The following is a 23174-nucleotide window of genomic DNA, read 5'->3' on the forward strand; positions in this document are numbered from 1 at the left end:
CGCCTTGGCCTATATGGGCCAAGGGCACCAGCCCCTAGAGGCCCATGCGCAAGAGATAAGAAAAAAGGGAGAGTCCTAAAGGGGGAAGGCACCTCCGAGGTGCCTTGGGGGGGAAGGACTCCCCCCTGGCCGCACCCTTCCTTGGAGGAAGGGGCAAGGCTGCGCCCCCCCCCTCTCCCTTGGCCCTATATATAGTGGGGGGAAGGGAGGGCAGCAACATCTAAGCCTTGGGCGCCTCCCTCCTCCCCTGCAACACCTCTCTCTCTCTCAGAAGCTTGCAAAGCCCTGCCGGAGAGCCGCTACATCCACCACCACGCCGTCGTGCTGTTGGATCTCCATCAACCTCTCCTTCCCCCTTGCTGGATCAAGAAGGAGGAGACGTCGCTGCACCGTACGTGTGTTGAACGCGGAGGTGCCGTCCGTTCGGCACTCGGTCATCGGTGATTTGGATCACGGCGAGTACGACTCCGTCATCCACGTTCATTAGAACGCTTCCGCTCGCGATCTACAAGGGTATGTAGATGCACTCCCTTCCCCTCGTTGCTAGTAGACTCCATAGATGCATCTTGGTGAGCGTAGGAAAATTTTAAATTATGCTACGATTCCCAACAGTGGCATCATGAGCCAGGTCTATGCGTAGTTACTATGCACGAGTAGAACACAAAGTAGTTGTGGGCGTTGAGTTTGCCAATTCTTCTTGCCGCTACTAGTCTTTTCTTGTTTCGGCGGCATTGTAGGATGAAGCGGCCCGGACCGACCTTACACGTACTCTTACGTGAGACAGGTTCCACCGACTGACATGCACTAGATGCATAAGGTGGCTAGCGGGTGTCTGTCTCTCCTACTTTAGTCGGAACAGATTCGATGAAAAGGGTCCTTATGAAGGGTAAATAGAAATTGGCAAATCACGTTGTGGTCATACGTAGGTAAGAAACGTTCTTGCTAGAAACCTACAAACCACGTAAAAAACTTGCAACAACAATTAGAGGACGTCTAACTTGTTTTTGTAGCAAGTGCTATGTGATGTGATATGGCCAGAAGATGTGATGAATGATATATGTGATGTATGAGATTGGTCATATTCTTGTAATAGGAATCACGACTTGCATGTCGATGAGAATGACAACCGGCAGGAGCCATAGGAGTTGTCTTTATTTTGTATGACCTGCGTGTCATTGAATAACGCCATGTAAATTACTTTACTTTGTTGCTAAACGCGTTAGCCATAGAAGTAGAAGTAATCGTTGGCGTGACGACTTCATGAAGACACAATGATGGAGATCATGATGATGGAGATCATGGTGTCATGCCGGTGACAAAGATGATCATGGTGCCCCGAAGATGGAGATCAAAGGAGCATAATGATATTGGCCATATCATGTCACTATTTGATTGCATGTGATGTTTATCATGTTTTAGCATCTTATTTGCTTAGAACGACGGTAGCAAGTAGGATGATCCCTTATAATAATTTCAAGAAAGTGTTCACCCTAACTGTGCACCGTTGCGAAGGTTCGTCGTTTCGAAGCACCACGTGATGATCGGGTGTGATAGATTCTTACGTTCGAATACAACGGGTGTTGACGAGCCTAGCATGTACAGACATGGCCTCGGAACACACGCAATACACTTAGGTTGACTTGACGAGCCTAGCATGTACAGACATGGCCTCGGAACACGGAGGACCGAAAGGTCAAGCATGAGTCGTATAGAAGATACGATCAACATGGAGATGTTCACCGATCTTGACTAGTCCGTCTCACGTGATGATCGGACACGGCCTAGTTAAACTCGGATCATGTTTCACTTAGATGACCAGAGGGATGTCTATCTGAGTGGGAGTTCATAATCAGATGAACTTCATTATCATGAACATAGTCAAATAGGTATTTGCAAATTATGTCATAGCTTGCGCTTTAGTTCTACTGATTAAGATATGTTCCTAGAGAAAATTTAGTTGAAAGTTGGTAGTAGCAATTATGCGGACTGGGTCCGTAAACTGAGGATTGTCCTCATTGCTGCACAGAAGGCTTATGTCCTTAATGCACCGCTCGGTGTGCTGAACCTCAGCGTCGTCTGTAGATGTTACGAAACATCTGACATACACGTTTTGATGACTACGTGATAGTTCAGTGCGGTTTAGAATTGTGGCACCAAAGATGTTCTTGAAACGTCGCAGAACATGTGAGATGTTCCGAAGACTGAAATTGGGATTTCAGACTAGTGCCCACGTCAAGAGGTATGAGACCTCTGACAAGTTCTTAAGCCTGCAAACTAAGGGAGAAAAGCTCAATCGTTGAGCATGTGCTCAGATTGTCTGAGTGCCACAATCGCTTGAATCGAGTGGGAGTTAATCTCCCAGATGAGATAGTGATAGTTCCCCATAGTCATTGCCACCAAGCTAGTAGAGCTTCGTGATGAACTATAACATATCAAGGATAGTTATGATGATCCTTGAGCTATTCGCGATGTTTGACACCGCGAGAGTAGAAATCAAGAAGGAGCATCAATTGTTGATGGTTAGTAAAACCACTAGTTTAAGAAGGGCAAGGGCAAAAGGGATACTTCATGAAACAGCAAGTCGTTTGCTGCTCTAGTGTAGAATCCCAAGGTTGAACCCAAACCCGAGACTAAGTGCTTCTATGAGAGGAACGGTCACTGAAGCAGTAATACCCTAGATATTTGGTAGATGAGAAGGCAGGCAAGGTCGACAGAAGTATATTGGATATACGTTATACGAATGTGTACTTTACTAGTACTCCTAGCAGCACCAGGGTATTAGATACTGGTTCGGTTGCTAAGTGTTAGTAACTCGAAATAAAAGCTGCGGAATAAATGGAGACTAGCTAAAGGTGAGATGACGATATGTATTGGAAGTGTTTCCAAGGTTGATGTGATCAAGCATCGCATGCTCCCTCTACTATCGAGATTTGGTGTTTGCGTTGAACATGATTGGATTATGTTTACCGCAAAACGGTTATTCATTTGAGAAGAATAATGGTTACTCTATTTATTTGAATAATACCTTCAATGGTCTTGCACCTAAAATGAATCTCGATCGTAGTGATTCACATGTTCATGCCAAAAAGATATAAGATAGTAATGATAGTACCACATACTTGTGGCACTGCCACTTGAGTCATATTGGTATAGAACGCATGAAGAAGCTCCATGTAGATGGATCTTTGGACTCACTCGTTTTTGAAATGAATGAGACATGCGAACCATGTCTATTGGTATATATGCATGAAGAAACTCCATGCAGATGGATCGTTTGGACTCACTTGATTTTGAATCACTTGAGACATGCAAATCATATCACATGGGCAAGATGACTGAAAGGCCTCGTTTTCAGTAAGATGGAACAAGAGAGCAACTTATTGGAAGTAATACATTTTGATGTATGCAGTCCAATGAGTGCTGAGGCATGCAGTGGACATCGTTATGTTCTTACTTCACAGATGATTTGAGTAGATGCTGAGTGTATTTACTTGATGAAACACTAGTCTGAATTATTGAAAGGTTCAAGTAATTTCAGAGTGAAGTTGAAGATCGTCGTAACAAGAGGATAAAATGTCTGTGATATGATCATAGAGATGAGTATCTGAGATACGAGTTTGGCACACAATTGAGACATTGTGGAAAGTGTTTCACAATTAATACCGCCTGGAACACCATAGTGTGATGGTGTGTCCGAACATAATAACTGCACCCTATTGGATATGGTGCATACCATGATGTTTCTTATCAAATTACCACTATCATTTATGGGTTAGGCATTAGAGACAACCGCATTCACTTTAAAAGGGGCACCACGCAATTCCGTTGAGACGACACCGTTTATAGAAACCTAAGTTGTCGTTTCTTAAAAGTTTGGGGCTGCGATGCTTATGTGAAAAAGTTTCAGGCTGATAAGCTCGAACCCAAAGCGGATAAATGCATCTTCATAGAATACCCAAAAACAGTTGGGTATACCTCCTATCTGGAAGCAAAAGTAATTGCTTCTAGAAATGAGTCCTTTCTCGAGGAAAAGTTTCTCTCGAAAGAATTGAGTGGGAGGATGGTGGAGACTTGATAAGGTTATTGAACCGTCGCTTCAACTAGTGTGTAGCAGGGCACAGGAAGTTGTTCCTGTGGCACCTACACCAATTGAAGTGGAAGCTTATGATAGTGATCATGAAACTTCGGATCAAGTCACTACCAAACCTCGTAGGACGACGAGGATGCGCACTACTTCAGAGTAATGCGTGATCCTGTCTTGGCAGTCATGTTGCTAGGCAACAATGAACCTACGAGCTATGGAGAAGCGATGGTGGGCCCATATTCCGACGAATGGCTCGAGGCCATGAAATCCGAGATAGAATCCATGTATCAGAACAAAGCATGGACTTTGGTGAACTTGCCCGATGATCGGCAAGCCATTGAGATAAATGGATCTTTAAGAAGAAGACGGACATGGACGGTAATGTTACCGTCTATGAAGCTCGACTTGTGGCAAAGAGTATTTTCACAAGTTCAAGGAGTTGACTACGATGAGTTTTTCTCATCCGTAGCGATGCTTAGGTCCGTCGGAATCATGTTAGCATTAGCTGCATTTATGAAATCTGGCAGATGGATGTCAAAACAAGTTTCCTTACCAGTTTTCGTAAGGAAAGGTTGTATGTGATACAATCAGAAAGGTTTTGTCGATCCTAAGGATGCTAAAAGGTATGCTAGCTCCAGCGATCCTTCCATGGATTAGAGCAAGCATCTCGGAGTCAGAATATACGCTTTGATGGAGTGATCAAAGTTTTTGGGTTTATACAAAGTTTGTTAGAAACTTGTATTTACAATAAAGTGAGTGGGAGCGCTACAACATTTCTGATAAGTATATGTGAATGACATATTGTTGATCCGAAATGATGTAAAATTTCTGGAAAGCATAAAGGGTTGTTTGAAAGGAGTTTTTCAAAGGAAGACCTGGATAAAGCTGTTTACATATTGGGCATCAAGATCCATAGAGATAGATCAAGACGCCTGATGATACTTTCAAAAGACAGCACACCTTGACATGATTTTGAAAGAGTTCAAAATAGATCAGCAAAGAAGGAGTTCTTGGCTGTGTTACAAGGTGTGAGTATTGAGTGAGACTCAAGACCTGACCACAGCAGAAGATAGAGAAAGGACGAAGGTCGTCCCCTATGCTTTAGACGTAGGCTCTATAGTATGCTATGCTGTGTACCGCACATGTAGTGTGCCTTGCCATGAGTTGGTCAAGAGGGTACAATGGTGATCCGGGAAAGGATCTCGTGACAGCGGTCGACCTTATCCTTAGTACCTAGTGGATTAAGGAATTTTCTCGATTATGGAGGTGGAAAGGAGTTCGTCGTAAAGGGTTACGTCGATGTGAACTTTGACACTAATCCGGATGACTCTGAGTAGTAAACTGGATTCGTATAGTAGAGCAATTATTTGAAATGGCTCCAAATAGCGCGTGGTAGCATCCACAAGATGACATAGATATTCGTAAAGCACACGGTTCTGAAAGGTTCAGACCCGTTGACTAATAACCTCTCTCACAAGCATAACATGATCAAACCAGAACACATTGAGTGTTAATCACATAATGATGTGAACTAGATTGTTGACTCTAGTAAACTCTTTAGATGTTGGTCACATGGTGATGTGACCAGTGAGTGTTAATCACATGGTGATGTGAACTAGATTATTGACTCTAGTGCAAGTGGGAGACTGTTGGAAATATGCCCTAGAGGCAATAATAAATTGGTTATTATTATATTTCCTTATTCATGATAATCGTTTATTATCCATGCTAGAATTGTATTGATAGGAAACTCAGATACATGTGTGGATACATAGACAACACCATGTCCCTAGTAAGCCTCTAGTTGACTAGCTCGTTGATCAATAGATGGTTACGGTTTCCTGACCATGGACATTGGATGTCATTGATAACGGGATCACATCATTAGGAGAATGATGTGATGGACAAGACCCAATCCTAAGCATAGCATAAAAGATCGTGTAGTTTCGTTTGCTAGAGCTTTTCCAATGTCAAGTATATTTTCCTTAGACCATGAGATCGTGCAACTCCCGGATACCGTAGGAGTGCTTTGGGTGTGCCAAACGTCACAACGTAACTGGGTGACTATAAAGGTGCATTACGGGTATCTCCGAAAGTGTCTGTTGGGTTGGCACGGATCGAGACTGGGATTTGTCACTCCGTGTGACGGAGAGGTATCTCTGGGCCCACTCGGTAATGCATCATCATAATGAGCTCAATGTGACTAAGGCGTTAGTCACGGGATCATGCATTGCGGTACGAGTAAAGAGACTTGCCGGTAACGAGATTGAACTAGGTATTGGGATACCGACGATCGAATCTCGGGCAAGTAACATACCGATTGACAAAAGGAATTGCATACGGATTGATTGAATCCTCGACACCGTGGTTCATCCGATGAGATCATCGTGGAGCATGTGGGAGCCAACATGGGTATCCAGATCCCGCTGTTGGTTATTGACCGGAGAGGCGTCTCGGTCATGTCTGCATGTCTCCCGAACCCGTAGGGTCTACACACTTAAGGTCCGGTGACGCTAGGGTTGTAGAGATATATGTATGCGGAAACCCGAAAGTTGTTCGGAGTCCCGGATGAGATCCCGGACGTCACGAGAGGTTCCGGAATGGTCCGGAGGTAAAGATTTATATATGGGAAGTCTTATTTTGGTCGCCGGAAAAGTTTCGCACTTTATCGGTATTGTACCGGGAGTGCCGAAAGGGGTCCGGGGGTCCACCAAGGGGGCCCACCAGCCCCGGGGGGCCACATGGGCTGTAAGGGGTGCGCCTTGGCCTATATGGGCCAAGGGCACCAGCCCCTAGAGGCCCATGCGCAAGAGATAAGAAAAAAGGGAGAGTCCTAAAGGGGGAAGGCACCTCCGAGGTGCCTTGGGGGGGAAGGACTCCCCCCTGGCCGCACCCTTCCTTGGAGGAAGGGGCAAGGCTGCGCCCCCCCCCTCTCCCTTGGCCCTATATATAGTGGGGGGAAGGGAGGGCAGCAACATCTAAGCCTTGGGCGCCTCCCTCCTCCCCTGCAACACCTCTCTCTCTCTCAGAAGCTTGCAAAGCCCTGCCGGAGAGCCGCTACATCCACCACCACGCCGTCGTGCTGTTGGATCTCCATCAACCTCTCCTTCCCCCTTGCTGGATCAAGAAGGAGGAGATGTCACTGCACCGTACGTGTGTTGAACGCGGAGGTGCCGTCCGTTCGGCACTCGGTCATCGGTGATTTGGATCACGGCGAGTACGACTCCGTCATCCACGTTCATTGGAACGCTTCCGCTCGCGATCTACAAGGGTATGTAGATGCACTCCCTTCCCCTCGTTGCTAGTAGACTCCATAGATGCATCTTGGTGAGCGTAGGAAAATTTTAAATTATGCTACGATTCCCAACAGCTTCTCCATAAGTCTGTGTAAACCCAAACGCTTTGATCATCTCATCAAAGCGAATGTTCCAACTCCGAGATGCTTGCACCAGCCCATAGATTGAGCGCTGGAGCTTGCATACTTTGTTAGCATTCTTAGGATCGACAAAACCTTCCGGCTGCATCATATACAACTCTTCCTTAAGGAAGCCGTTAAGGAATGCCGTTTTGACGTCCATCTGCCATATCTCATAATCATAGTATGCGGCAATTGCTAACATGATTCGGACGGACTTCAACTTCGCTACGGGTGAGAAAGTCTCATCGTAGTCAACCCCTTGAACTTGTCGATAACCCTTAGCGACAAGTCGAGCTTTGTAGATGGTCACATTACCATCTGCGTCCGTCTTCTTCTTAAAGATCCATTTGTTTTCTATGGCTCGCCGATCATCGGGCAAGTCAGTCAAAGTCCATACTTCGTTTTCATACATGGATCCTATCTCGGATTTCATGGCTTCTAGCCATTTGTCGGAATCCGGGCCCGCCATTGCTTCTTCATAGTTCGAAGGTTCACCGTTGTCTAACAACATGATTTCCAGGACAGGGTTGTCGTACCACTCTGGTGCGGAACGTGTCCTTGTGGACCTACGAAGTTCAGTAGTAACTTGATCCGAAGCTTCATGATCATCATCATTAACTTCCTCCCCAGTCAGTGTAGGCACCACAGGAACATCTTCCCGCGCTGCGCTACTTTCCGGTTCGGAAGGGGTGACTATCACCTCATCAAGTTCCACTTTCCTCCCACTCAATTCTTTCGAGAGAAACTCCTTCTCCAGAAAGGACCCGTTCTTGGCAACGAAGATCTTGCCTTCGGATCTGAGGTAGAAGGTATACCCAATAGTTTCCTTAGGGTATCCTATGAAGACGCATTTTTCCGACTTGGGTTCGAGCTTTTCAGGTTGAAGTTTCTTGACATAAGCATCGCATCCCAAAACTTTTAGAAACGACAGCTTAGGTTTCTTCCCAAACCATAATTCATACGGTGTCGTCTCAACGGATTTCGACGGAGCCCTATTTAAAGTGAATGCGGCAGTCTCTAAAGCATAGCCCCAAAATGAGAGTGGTAAATCGGTAAGAGACATCATAGATCACACCATATCCAATAGAGTGCGATTACGACGTTCGGATACACCGTTTCGCTGAGGTGTTCTAGGCGGCGTGAGTTGTGAAACGATTCCACATTTCCTTAAGTGCGCACCAAATTCATGACTTAAATATTCTCCACCACGATCTGATCGTAAGAATTTTATTCTCCTGTCACGTTGATTCTCAACCTCACTCTGAAATTCCTTGAACTTTTCAAAGGTTTCAGACTTGTGTTTCATTAGGTAGACATACCCATATCTACTTAAGTCATCAGTGAGAGTGAGAACATAACGATATCCTCCGCGAGCCTCAACACTCATTGGACCGCACACATCGGTATGTATAATTTCCAATAAGTTGGTTGCTCGCTCCATTGTTCCGGAGAACGGAGTCTTGGTCATCTTACCCATGAGGCATGGTTTGCACGTGTCAAATGATTCGTAATCAAGAGACTCCAAAAGTCCATCTGCATGGAGCTTCTTCATGCGCTTGACACCAATGTGACCAAGGCGGCAGTGCCACAAGTATGTGGGACTATCGTTATCAACTTTACATCTTTTGGTATCCACACTATGAATATGTGTAACATCACGTTCGAGATTCATCAAGAATAAACCATTAACCAGCGGGGCATGACCATAAAACATATCTCTCGTATAAATAGAACAACCATTATTCTCGGATTTAAATGAGTAGCCATCTCGAATTAAACGAGATCCAGATACAATGTTCATGCTCAAAGCTGGCACTAAATAACAATTATTGAGGTTTAAAACTAATCCCGTAGGTAGATGCAGAGGTAGCGTGCCGACGGCGATCACATCGACCTTGGAACCATTCCCGACGCGCATCGTCACCTCGTCCTTCGCCAGTCTCCGTTTATTCCGTAGTTCCTGTTTTGAGTTACAAATATGAGCAACCGCACCGGTATCAAATACCCAGGAGCTACTACGAGTACTGGTAAGGTACACATCAATTACATGTATATCACATATACCTTTGGTGTTGCCGGCCTTCTTGTCCGCTAAGTATTTGGGGCAGTTCCGCTTCCAGTGACCACTTCCCTTGCAATAAAAGCACTCAGTCTCAGGCTTGGGTCCATTCTTCGACTTCTTCCCAGTAACTGGCTTACCGGGCGCGGCAACTCCCTTGCCGTCCTTCTTGAAGTTCTTCTTACCCTTGCCCTTCTTGAACTTAGTGGTTTTATTCACCATCAACACTTGATGTTCTTTTCTGATCTCCACCTCCGCTGATTTCAGCATTGAATATACCTCAGGAATGGTCTTTTCCATCCCCTGCATATTGAAGTTCATCACAAAGCTCTTGTAGCTTGGTGGAAGCGACTGGAGGATTCTGTCAATGACCGCGTCATCCGGGAGATTAACTCCCAGCTGGGATAAGCGGTTGTGTAACCCAGACATTCTGAGTATGTGCTCACTAACAGAACTATTCTCCTCCATTTTACAGCTGAAGAACTTGTCGGAGACTTCATATCTCTCGACCCGGGCATGAGCTTGGAAAACCATTTTCAGCTCCTCGAACATCTCATATGCTCCATGTTTCTCAAAACGCTTTTGGAGACCCGGTTCTAAGCTGTAAAGCATGCCGCACTGAACGAGGGAGTAATCATTAGCACGCTGCTGCCAAGCGTTCATAACGTCTTGGTTCTCTGGGATTGGTGCTTCACCTAGCGGTGCTTCTAAGACATAATCTTTCTTGGCTGCTATGAGGATGATCCTCAGGTTCCGGACCCAGTCCGTATAGTTGCTGCCATCATCTTTCAGCTTGGTTTTCTCTAGGAACGCGTTGAAATTGAGGACAACGTGGGCCATTTGATCTACAAGACATAGTGTAAAGATTTTAGACTAAGTTCATGATAATTAAGTTCATCTAATCAAATTACTCAATGAACTCCCACTCAGATAGACATCCCTCCAGTCATCTAAGTGAAACATGATCCGAGTTAACTAGGCCATGTCCGATCATCACGTGAGACGGACTAGTCAAGATCGGTGAACATCTCCATGTTGATCGTATCTTCTATATGACTCATGCTCGACCTTTCGGTCCTCCGTGTTCCGAGGCCATGTCTGTACATGCTAGGCTCGTCAAGTCAACCTAAGTGTATTGCGTGTGTTCCGAGGCCATGTCTGTACATGCTAGGCTCGTCAACACCCGTTGTATGCGAACGTTAGAATCTATCACACCCGATCATCACGTGGTGCTTCGAAACAACGAACCTTCGCAACGGTGCACAGTTAGGGGGAATACTTTCTTGAAATTATCATAAGGGATCATCTTACTTACTACCGTCGTTCTAAGCAAATAAGATGCAAAAACATGATAAACATCACATGCAATCAAATAGTGACATGATATGGCCAATATCATTATGCTCCTTTGATCTCCATCTTCGGGGCACCATGATCATCTTCGTCACCGGCATGACACCATGATCTCCATCATTGTGTCTTCATGAAGTCGTCACGCCAACGATTACTTCTACTTCTATGGCTAACGCGTTTAGCAACAAAGTAAAGTAATTTACATGGCGTTATTCAATGACACGCAGGTCATACAAAATAATAAAGACAACTCCTATGGCTCCTGCCGGTTGTCATACTCATCGACATGCAAGTCGTGATTCCTATTACAAGAATATGATCAATCTCATACATCACATATATCATTCATCACATCTTCTAGCCATATCACATCACATAGCACTTGCTGCAAAAACAAGTTAGACGTCCTCTAATTGTTGTTGCAAGTTTTTACGTGGCTTGTATAGGTTTCTAGCAAGAACGTTTCTTACCTACGTAAAACCACAACGTGATTTGCCAATTTCTATTTACCCTTCATAAGGACCCTTTTCATCGAGTCCGTTCCGACTAAAGTAGGAGAGACAGACACCTGCTAGCCACCTTATGCAACTAGTGCATGGCAGTCGGTGGAACCTGTCTCACGTAAGCGTACGTGTAAGGTCGGTCCGGGCCGCTTCATCCCACAATACCGCCGAAACAAGACAAGACTAGTAGCGGCAAGAAGAATTGGCAACATCAACGCCCACAACTGCTTTGTGTTCTACTCGTGCATAGTAACTACGCATAGGCCTGGCTCATGATGCCACTGTTGGGGATCGTAGCAGAATTTTCAAATTTTCCTACGCTCACCAAGATCCATCTATGGAGTATACTAGCAACGAGGGGAAAGGAGTGCATCTACATACCCTTGTAGATCGCGAGCGGCAGCGTTCCAATGAACGTTGTTGGCGGAGTCGTACTCGCCGTGATTCAAATCACCGATGACCGAGTGCCGAACGGACGGCACCTCCGCGTTCAACACACGTACGGTGCAGCGACGTCTCCTCCTTCTTGATCCAGCAAGGGGGAAGGAGAGGTTGATGGAGATCCAGCAGCACGACGGCGTGGTGATGGACGTAGCGGGTCTCGGCAGGGCTTCGCCGAGCTTCTGTGAGAGGGAGAGGTGTAGCACGGGAGGAGGGAGGCGCCCAAGGCTGTTGTACTACTGCCCTCCCTCCCCCCTTTATATAGGCCCCCTGGGAGGGGGGCGCCGGCCAGAACCCATCTGGATGGGGGGGCGGCGGCCAGGGGGGTAACTTACCCCCCAAGTCAAGTGGGGCGCCCCCCCACCCTAGGGTTTCCAACCCTAGGCGCAGGGGGGAGGCCCATGGGGGGCACCCCAGCCCACTATGGGCTGGTTCCCTTCCCACTTCAGCCCATGGGGCCCTCCGGGACAGGTGGCTCCACCCGGTGGACCCCCGGGACCCTTCCGGTGGTCCCGGTACAATACCGATAACCCCCGAAACTTTCCCGGTGGCCGAAACTGGACTTCCTATATATAATTCTTCACCTCCGGACAATTCCGAAACTCCTCGTGACGTCCGGGATCTCATCCGGGACTCCGAACAACTTTCGGGTTTCCGCATACTCATATCTCTTCAACCCTAGCGTCACCGAACCTTAAGTGTGTAGACCCTACGGGTTCGGGAGACATGCAGACATGACCGAGACGCCTCTCCGGTCAATAACCAACAGCGGGATCTGGATGCCCATGTTGGCTCCCACATGTTCCATGATGATCTCATCGGATGAACCACGATGTCGAGGATTCAATCAATCCCGTATACAATTCCCTTTGTCAATCGGTATGTTACTTGCCCGAGATTCGATCGTCGGTATCCCAATACCTTGTTCAATCTCGTTACCGGCAAGTCTCTTTACTCGTACCGCAATGCATGATCCCGTGACCAACGCCTTAGTCACATTGAGCTCATTATGATGATGCATTACCGAGTGGGCCCAGAGATACCTCTCCGTCATACGGAGTGACAAATCCCAGTCTCGATCCGTGCCAACCCAACAGACACTTTCGGAGATACCCGTAGTGCACCTTTATAGTCACCCAGTTACGTTGTGACGTTTGGCACACCCAAAGCACTCTTACGGTATCCGGGAGTTGCACGATCTCATGGTCTAAGGAAAAGATACTTGACATTGGAAAAGCTCTAGCAAACGAAACTACACGATCTTTTATGCTATGCTTAGGATTGGGTCTTGTCCATCACATCATTCTCCTAATGATGTGATCCCGTTATCAACGACATCCAATGTCCATAGTCAGGAAACCATGACTATCGGTTGATCAACGAGCTAGTCAACTAGAGGCTTACTAGGGACACGTTGTGGTCTATGGATTCACACATGTATAACGTTGTGGCGGGATTTGAGCGAGGAGGACTTGGGCACTCCGTGTGCCCTTGCCATTGCATTTGGTGCATCGGTTTGAGTTCTCCACGGTGATACGTGGAAGTTACAAGTTGAGAAGCTTATTACTCTTGGGTGCTTGGTGCCCTTGAGCTTGTTCCTCTTGGGTGCTTGGGCGCCCTAGACGGTTGGTGGTGTTCGGAGCTCAATCATTGTGGTGTAAAGCTCCGGGCAAGCGTCGGGGTCTCCAATTAGGTTGTGGAGATCGCCTCGAGCAATTTGACGGGTTCCGGTGACCGCCCCCAAGGGTTGCCAAAGTGTACGGGTTCGACCGCCCCCAAGGGTTGCCATTTGTACGGGTTCGGTGACTGCCCTCAAGGGTCCCTTAGTGGAATCACGGCATCTTGCATTGTGCGAGGGCGTGAGGAGATTACGGTGGCCCGACTGGCTTCTTGGGGAGCATTGTGCCTCCACACCGCTCCAAACGGAGATTAGCATCCGCAAGGGTGTGAACTTCGGGATACATCGTCGTCTCCGCGTGCCTCGGTTATCTCTTACCCGAGCCCTTTACTTATGCACTTTACTTTGTGATAGCCATATTGTTTCTTGTCATATATCTTGCTATCACCTTAGTAGGTTTTCTTGCTTAACATAAGTTGTTGGTGCACATAGGTGAGCCTAGTTGTTGTAGGTTTTGTGCTTGACAAATTAACCGCTAGGTTTATTCCGCATTTGTTCAAGCCTCAACCGTAATTATTTTAAAGCGCCTATTCACCCCCCTCTAGGCGACATTCACGATCTTTCAGCACCTTGGTCAACTCATAAACTCCTTGAAACCAACACATGGACTTCAAGAAAAGCCTATGGACAAATCCTTCAAATATAACTCAAGGCAACCATTAGTCCATAGAGATTGTCATTAATTACCAAAACCAAACATGGGGGCACCGCATGTTCTTTCAGCAGGTTATCTACAGATGTACCGAGACTCTTCGTTTATGGTCCTCTCTACAACTCGTGGAGAACCGAGACCTTTTTACGGAGGTGTGTACACGATTGGAGAATACGGAAAGGGATACTTTTACCCAACATGGGTGGCAGCATGATCTTAGGATTGGCCCCCCTCTGTTTTAGGCATTATACAGACTCTAAGTTTCTTTGTATTTCACCTTTTTTCGTTTGTGTGAGAGGACCTTATTTGGCTGTGTGCATCTTAGTTATGCAGGTGTAATGCTTAAATCTTTTAAGTTTTAATCATGCAGAAAGTCTTGTACCTTCTTCGGTGCCGGTGCTGGCAATGTGCTTGAGCATTGCATTCCTTCCTGAAGGCACATCGCGGAGCTACGTCCATCTACTGCCGCAACTGTCTGGTGTTTCCGAGTGAAAACCCAAGCTCCATTGGAGCGGGCGGTGGCGGCAATTATGTCGTTACCTTCTTGGAGGCACCGCCTTGGAAGCAATGGCCTTTGTGGAGTGGTGGTCTTATGGCAGTGGTGCTGAGTTGCGTCGTCGTCGGGGCGATGGGGGCCAGGGCGGCGGCTCCGGACGGTGGATGCACGCCGAGGCGGCGGCCTCGGATAGCGATGCAACGGTGGCTCTATGGGGTAGAGTCGTGGATGTGCATTGTTTCAGTGGCGACTTGGTGCTACGTGGGTAGTGAGGTCGTCAGCCTGGTCGATGCGGGGGCGGTCTGACTTTACGTCGGGGCGGCAACCCCGGATGAGGTGCGGCGTTCGTGGTCTGCGTGTAGTTGTCCTGTGCAGCATGGGCTGCGGGTAGCTGTATTGTGCGGCATTGCTGCTCGAGGGCGAGTGGAGGCATGTCGGGGCGGCGGCCTCGGATGTGGTGCGACGTTCGTGGTCTGCGTACGGTTGTCCTGAGCAGTGTGGGCTGCGGGCTGCTGTATCGTGCGGCGTTGCTGCTCGAGGGTGAGCGGTGGCATGTCGGGGCGGCGGCCCCGGAAGGCGGTGTCGGTTGAGTGCGCAGGGCGCAACGGAGCAGTGGATGTCGAGGCGGCGGCCTCGGGAGATTTGCAGCTTCGAGGGCATGGACCTCGTATCGTGTGGGCGACATAGTTGTCATCGATGTTGTTCGTGGGTGGGCTTTTGCCCTGTGTGTTAGTCTTTGGGGTGGGCTTGGCCCTTGTTGTTCCGGTTTACGCCCGGTTTTTTTAATTAACTGGGCAATTTTTTTCTGCTTAATTAATAGATGAGGCAATTTTGCCTCCGTTTTGAAAGAAAAAAAGAGCCCCGCCCTCCAACGAACCCTGAACTGAAGACCAGCAGGGCAGCGTGTTCCCCAGGAGCCCGGCGTCACCATCGACCCGTCTATTGTACTCTCGTGGCTGGGCCATGCCCATTCATGAGTGGAAACGGAACGGGAGGAGACCATCGCACAGCTTATCACATTGCGTTGTCCCTCGCCTCGCCGGCCTTCTCCCCTTGGTCCGTCTACTGTACTCGTTTGTGCCGCCCCGCGCAATGCCAGCGCAGACGCGCGCACATCGGGTCGCTCTGGTCGCCAATCGCGAGCGTGCCACGATGAAAATGAAATAGAAGTATGGAACCACGCCGCCAGTGACCCGCATCCGAGCTCACAGTGGAAGACCGACTGTGCGTACGTGTTCCGCCAGCCAATGGTCACTTGCCCTTGGCGCTTGGCAGGGGACAAACTCCACCGGAGAATATGGACGGGGAGCACAGGCGCTGGCTTGTTGGCTGGCGGTGCTCTCCATGCCGCCAAACGACTGGACATGCCATGTGGATGAGGCCATGAGGATTGAGGGGCAGGAAAGAAAAAGAGGAAGACGTGATGATGCTGGTAAAGGACACGGCCGGGTTGAGTGACCCAATAAAGGGGTCGGATTCGAGCCGCGCCGGTCGCCGGATAAGTGGATGGATCATGGCCATGGGTAGAGTAAATTGCATAAAACCACCACTTTGAGGGCTAGGTTTGTGAAAAACACTAGGATACATTTTCGCTGCAGAAAACATCACGTCTCGCGTAATGGTCTTGCAAAAACCACTGATCGGCGGATCTGGCTCGTTTAAGTGCGTTTATGACAGATGGGTCCCACTTTTCGCTGATGTGGCATAATTTTTTACCCAAAAAATGCTAGATGGGTAAAAAAGCGAAAACCCCCTCAACAATTTTCCCCTGTGCTGCCCAGGCCCCTGTCCGGCGACCACAGTCAGCCGCCGCACTCCCGCCCTTGCCTGGCCGGCCGTGCACGCCCCTCCCGGCCTGCCGTGTGCCCCCCTGCCCGGCCGGCCGCGCTCAACTCCTACTCAGACGCCCGCCTCTGCTAGCCCGCGCTCGCTGCCATGCCAGCCGCGCCGCCGCCGCCTTGCTCCGCCTGCGCCCACCGCTCTACCAACCGCGACTCCAGTGCGAGCAAGACGGCCGGCGGTGGAGACAGTATTGCAGCCTTTGCTTGTGTACCCGACACCGTCAGAGTTGCCACGCTAGCTAGCCATGGCCGTGCACCGTTGCTGCTTGTCGCGTGTGGAGTTGTCTAGCCAAGCTGCGTAGCCTGCTAGCCTTGCTGCACACTGCCGCAAACCATGTCGCACATGTTCGCCTCGTCCGCGCCGCGCACTGGCCGCCATGCTCTGCCATGAGCCGCTGGTCGCCGCACGCATACCGCGGGCTTCGTAGACTCCGTCGGACGAACCTCTTCGCCTGCGTCTTCTGCCGCCTCGACGACCCCGATGACCTTGCCCGCGCCTCCAGTGTTTCCCGCCCCTGGCGCCGGTTCGGGCCTCCTCCCCCTGTTTCCTGCACACGCTGCGCGCCCCGGCTTCCTCCCTACTCGCGCCCGTGTGCGGCTGCAGGCCCTCGCCGGCTGGGGGAAGAGAGAGGAGGGAGGAAGGAGATGGGAAGATGGGGAGGCGATGTGGAGCTGATTGCTTTTTTTCTTTTTGATTCAGGGGTGTCTGTGCAAAAATCTATGGAGTAGTTTGTAAATTTAGACTAAAATTGATCTAGCACGAAATGTTACGTCACGTAGGCAAAAAGGGGCCCATATGTCATAAACGCACTTAAGCGAGCCAGATCCGCCGATCAGTGATTTTTGCAAGACCATTACGCGAGATGTGGTGTTTTCTGCAGCGAAAATGTATGCTAGTGTTTTTCACAAACCTAGCCCTCAAAGTAGTGGTTTTATGCAATTTACTCCCATGGGTAGGTGGATAGAACCAGAAGCAGCGCAAGCGCGACGCGTATGGAACTATGGATGCATCCTGTTGGCTTTTGCGGCGTGCAGACGCTGCCCGACGATGCCCCGCTCGACGGCGACATGGCGCGCGTAGGTGGCGTAGACCCGGGATAACCAGGTCGTTGGTGAAGCTGGTGGGGTTCATTCGGTTAGTGCCGATCGAGCAGCAGACAAGTCGGGGATGCAACTCTTCTGTCCCGCCCGTGCATCATCCGCGCGTACCGTAGACTCGAGCACGTACGCTGTGCTCAACAGTGAACACAGCTTCAGTGCAAATCAGCGCGTCACTGTCAGCCCGGTCGTGCTGTGCTTACAAAAGAGGGAGACGATTTTTTTGCTGATGATTGGGCGCGACACATGAGCCCAAGGGGACGCTCGGGTGGTGGCGAGGAAGGCCCGGAGGGCGGCGCGACGGCGTCAGCACGCTGCGTGGTCGGCTGGAGATTACGAGGGCGAGATGATTTTGTTACTTGTTAGTGGCGGCAGAGCAATGGAGAATGATGGATCATTTTCTCCCCGCAGTTGCGATTGGAGGCGGTAGCTAGGATACTAGTATTTCACATGTAAATATCTGGGGTTTCTGGTGATGTCAGTGGTGGAGACTGAGCAATGGTACGATCGCATTCTTCGCTGGAATTGCGGTTTGTGCTGGTCAAATGTGGCTCTGATCGATCAGATCGGCCACATTCGTTGTGAGGATTATCAGCACCGGTCACCGGAGGCCAAGGTTACGGTGAGCATGATTGAGCATCGAAGTCTTGAACAGACATGTCTCTTATGGCTCCTATTTGTTTAAAAAGGTAGAATAAGATAGTTGCCCGGTTAAATTACGAAAATTCAAGTGAAAGCTGTTACAACACACCTATCAATAGGGCACCCTAGTCGACCTGGATATCCACGGGACCCAACTGAGGAGAGGACACCGTCGAGGTTGCTTACATTGTCATTGTCGTCACCTCTCCTCGAGCAAGTGGCTCCGACTTCACCACAGATGCCTATCAAGACCCCTCCAAATGAACGGCATACGAGAACCCTGTTCAACCTATGCCAAATAGACGGCCAAACGCGTCGAGGATGAGGCTGTGCCGACTTCGGTTGCAAAACTCACAGAAGAAAGAAGCACGCCTTGCACCAACATATCTTAACATGTTCATCACATGGCATCGTTGCCGCCGCATCGCCCCACAATGCCACATCTCTGACTTCACACTTACACTACTACAGGAATGCCTAGCAGTGGCGGGTGGGAAAAGCCCAGTAGTGGCGGGCAAGGCTCTCAGGGCCGCCCGCCACTGACCTCCTGAAGGAAATATGCCCTAGAGACAATAATAAAGTTATTATTTATTTCCTTATTTCATGATAAATGTTTATTATTCATGCTAGAATTGTATTAACCGAAAACTTAGTACATGTGTGAATACATAGACAAAACATAAGTGTCCCTAGTATGCCTCTACTTGACTAGCTCGTTTGTCAAAGATGGTTATGTTTCCTAACCATAGACATGTGTTGTCATTTGATAAACAGGATCACATCATTAGGAGAATGATGTGATGGACAAGACCCATTCGTTAGTTTAGCATTATGATCGTTACAGTTTTATTGCTATTGCTTTCTCCATGACTTATACATGTTCCTATGACTATGAGATTATGCAACTCCCGGATACCGGAGGAACACTTAGTGTGCTATCAAACGTCACAACGTAACTGGGTGATTATAAAGATGCTCTACAAGTGTCTCCGATGGTGTTTGTTGAGTTGGCATAGATCGAGATTAGAATTTGTCACTCCGAATGTCGGAGAGGTATCTTTGGGCCCTCTCGGTAATGCACATCACTATAAGCCTTGCAAGCAATGTGACTAACGAGTTAGTTGCGGGATGATGCATTACGGAACGAGTAAAGAGACTTGCCGGTAACGAGATTGAACTAGGTATGATGATACCAACGATCGAATCGCGGGCAAATAACATACCGATGACAAAGGGAACAACGTATGTTGTTATGCGGTTTGACCGATAAAGATCTTCGTCGAATATGTAGGAGCCAATATGAGCATCCAGGTTCCGCTATTGGTTATTGACCGGAGATGTATCTCGGTCATGTCTACATAGTTCTCGAACCCGTAGGGTCCGCACGCTTAACTTTGATGACGATCGGCATTATGAGTTTATGTGTTTTGATGTACCAAAGGTTGTTCGGAGTCCCGGATGAGATCACGGACATGACGAGGAGTCTCGAAATGGTCAAGACATAAAGATTGACATATTGAAAGGTTATATTCGGACACCGGAAGGGTTCCGGGGGTCACCGGATAAATACCGGAGTACCGGGGAGTTACCGGAACCCCTCGGGGGGTCAATGGGCCTTCATGGGCCTTAGTGGAAATAGAGGGCAGCAAGGGAAGTGTGGGGCGCACCCCCCTAGGCCCAAACCGAATTAGTTTAGGGCTTGGGGGGGCCTCTGAAAGATCGTGGATGTCGCCTAGAGGGGGGGGGGGTGAATAGGCGCTTTAAAATAATTACGGTTTAGGCTTGAACAAATGCGGAATAAACCTAGCGGTTAATTTGTCAAGCACAAAACCTACAACAACTAGGCTCACCTATGTGCACCAACAACTTATGCTAAGCAAGATAAACTACTAGGTGATAACAAGATATATGACAAGAAGCAATATGGCTATCACAAAGTAAAGTGCATAAGTAAAGAGCTCGGATAAGAGATAACCGAGGCACGCGGAGACGACGATGTATCCCGAAGTTCACACCCTTGCGGATGCTAATCTCCGTTTGGAGCGGTGTGGAGGCACAATGCTCTCCAAAAAGCCACTAGGGCCACCGTAATCTCCTCACGCCCTCGCACAATGCAAAATGCCGTGATTCCACTAAGGGACCCTTGAGGGCGGTCACCGAACCCGTACAAATGGCAACCCTTGGGGGCGGTCACCGAACCCGTACACTTTGGCAACCCTTGGGGGCGGTCACCGGTACCCGTCAAATTGCTCGGGGCGATCTCCACAACCTAATTGGAGACCCCGACGCTTGTCCGGAGCTTTACACCACAATGATTGAGCTCCGAACACCACCAACCGTCTAGGGCGCCCAAGCACCCAAGAGGAACAAGCTCAAGGGCACCAAGCACCCAAGAGTAATAAGCTTCTCAACTTGTAACTTCCACGTATCACCGTGGAGAACTCAAACCGATGCACCAAATGCAATAAGGGCACACGGAGTGCCCAAGTCCTTCTCTCTCAAATCCCACCGAAGCAACTAATGCTAGGGAGGAAAAAGAGAGGAAGAACAAGAAGGAGAACACCAAGAACTCCAAGATCTAGATCCAAGGGGTTCCCCTCACATAGAGGAGAAAGTGATTGGTGGAAATGTGGATCTAGATCTCCTCTCTCTTTTCCCTCAAAAACTAGCAATTATCCATGGAGGGATTGAGAGTTAGCAAGCTCGAAGAAGGTCAACAATGGGGGAAGAACACGAGCTCTAGAGATAAGGTTCATTGGAGAAGAAGACCTCCTTATATAGTGGGGGAACAATCCAACCGTTACCCCCACTTCAGCCCCGCAGAGAGCGGTACTACCGCTTGCCCCTATAAGCGGTACTACCGCTCCCCCTCGCGGTACTGCCGCTGGGCCCAGAGCGGTACTACCGCGGTGGCAGGGCGGTACTACCGCAAACGAGCGGTACTACGGCCCCCACTGCTGCGGCTAGTACCGTAAAACCCGACAAGAAAACAGACCCCTCGAATCGAGGCGGTACTAGCACGAGACCGTAGCGGTACTACGGCTGGGGGCTACCAGCGGTACTACCGCTCAGGAGCGGTACTACCGCTTGTAGCACCCAAGCGGTACTACCGCTCCGGCCCGCGGTACTACCGCTAGGAAACCAAAACTGCCATAACTTCTGCATATGAGCTCCGAATTGAGCAAACTCAAGCTTGTTGGATAGAGGAAGACGAGTAGCATCAAAACAGCGACAAATAGAGGAGTGAAACCTCCAACCGAGAAGAACCGGCATAACCTCCAACATCGAAAACATCATAGAAGATGCGAGTGAACTCCGTTTTCGATGAACTCGAGCTTGTCATCAAGATGACCATAAGCTCCAAAACTCACAAAGAGAAGAACCAAATAAGAACCAATAAAGATGATGCAAGGATGCAATGGTTTGAGCTCTCTATGAACGATACGATCAAGCTACTCATCGAGAGCCCCCCTTGATAGTACGGCAATCGATCCTATAACCCGGTCTCCCACCTACCATCATGAGACCGGTAAAATAGAAAACCTATCAAGAGCAAACCTTTGCCTTGCACATGGTCCACTTGAGCTAGATGATGACGATCTTGACTCCCTCAAGTTGGACCACCTTTCTTGGTTGCGTTGGCTCGATGAAGACTAGTTGATTGCTCCCCCATGCTCCACTATGGGTGAGCCACTCTTCCGCACATCTTCACAAGTCCATTGTCACCACAATGGACGGCAAGCTTCAAGCATTTGATCTCTTCATGATGCTTCACTTGAACTTGCACACCGCAACCTAACCCCACAAAGAACTCTCATGAAGATCATGGGTTAGTACACAAAGCGTAATTGACAATGCTCACCACACCATGGGATCGCTTGATCCCTCTCGGTACATCTTCTACGCTTTGTGAGTTGATCAAGTTGATTCACTCTTGACTTAGTCTTGATCAACCATGAATCTTTTCAACTCTCTTCATTTGGATGATGTCTTGAAGATATACATGAATGATCACACAATCTTATTCTCCAAGACATGCTTGCAATAAGCTCAACTCTCACATGACCAATCTTTGGATAATTCCTTAATAACACCTTGGTCACCACATAAACTCCTTGAAACCAACACATGAACTTCAAGAAATGCCTATGGACAAATCCTTCAAATATAACTCAAGGCAACCATTAGTCCATAGAGATTGTCATCAATTACCAAAACCAAACATGGGGGCACCGCATGTTCTTTCACCCTCTTTCCTTCTCCCCTCCTCCTCTTTCCTTCCCCTCCTAGTTGGATTAGGAAAGGGGGAACCTACTCCTAGTAGGAGTAGGATTCCCCCCTTGGGGCGCACCCTATGAGGCCGCCGGCCCCCTCCCCTTGCTCCTTTATATACGGGGGAGGGGGCACCCCTAGGACACACAAGTTGACAATGGTTTTAGCCGTGTGCGGTGCCTCCTTCCACGGATTTCCACCTCGGTCATATCATCGTAGTGCTTAGGCGAAGCCCTGCGCCGGTAACTTCATCATCACCGTAGCCACGCCGTCGTGCTGACGAAACTCTCCCTCGGCCTCAACTGGATTAAGAGTACGAGGGACATCATCGAGCTGAACGTGTGCAGATCGCGGAGGTGCCATATTTTCGGTACTAGGATCGGTCAGATCGTGAAGACGTACGACTACATCAAGCGCGTTATCATAACGCTTCCGCTTTCGGTCTATGAGGGTACGTGGACAACACTCTCCCCTCTCGTTGCTATGCATCACCTAGATGGATCTTGCGTGTGCGTAGGATTTTTTTTTAAATTACTGCGTTCCCCAACACCTCCCACCACTGTTAGGCCATGAGCAGTGGCGGGCTCTAGGTCGTGCCCGCCACATGATTTTTGCGCTGCTATGGCGGTCCTTTTCT

Source organism: Aegilops tauschii, chromosome 1 (genome assembly GCF_002575655.3).
Source record: "Aegilops tauschii subsp. strangulata cultivar AL8/78 chromosome 1, Aet v6.0, whole genome shotgun sequence".
Classification (NCBI taxonomy): domain Eukaryota; kingdom Viridiplantae; phylum Streptophyta; class Magnoliopsida; order Poales; family Poaceae; genus Aegilops; species Aegilops tauschii.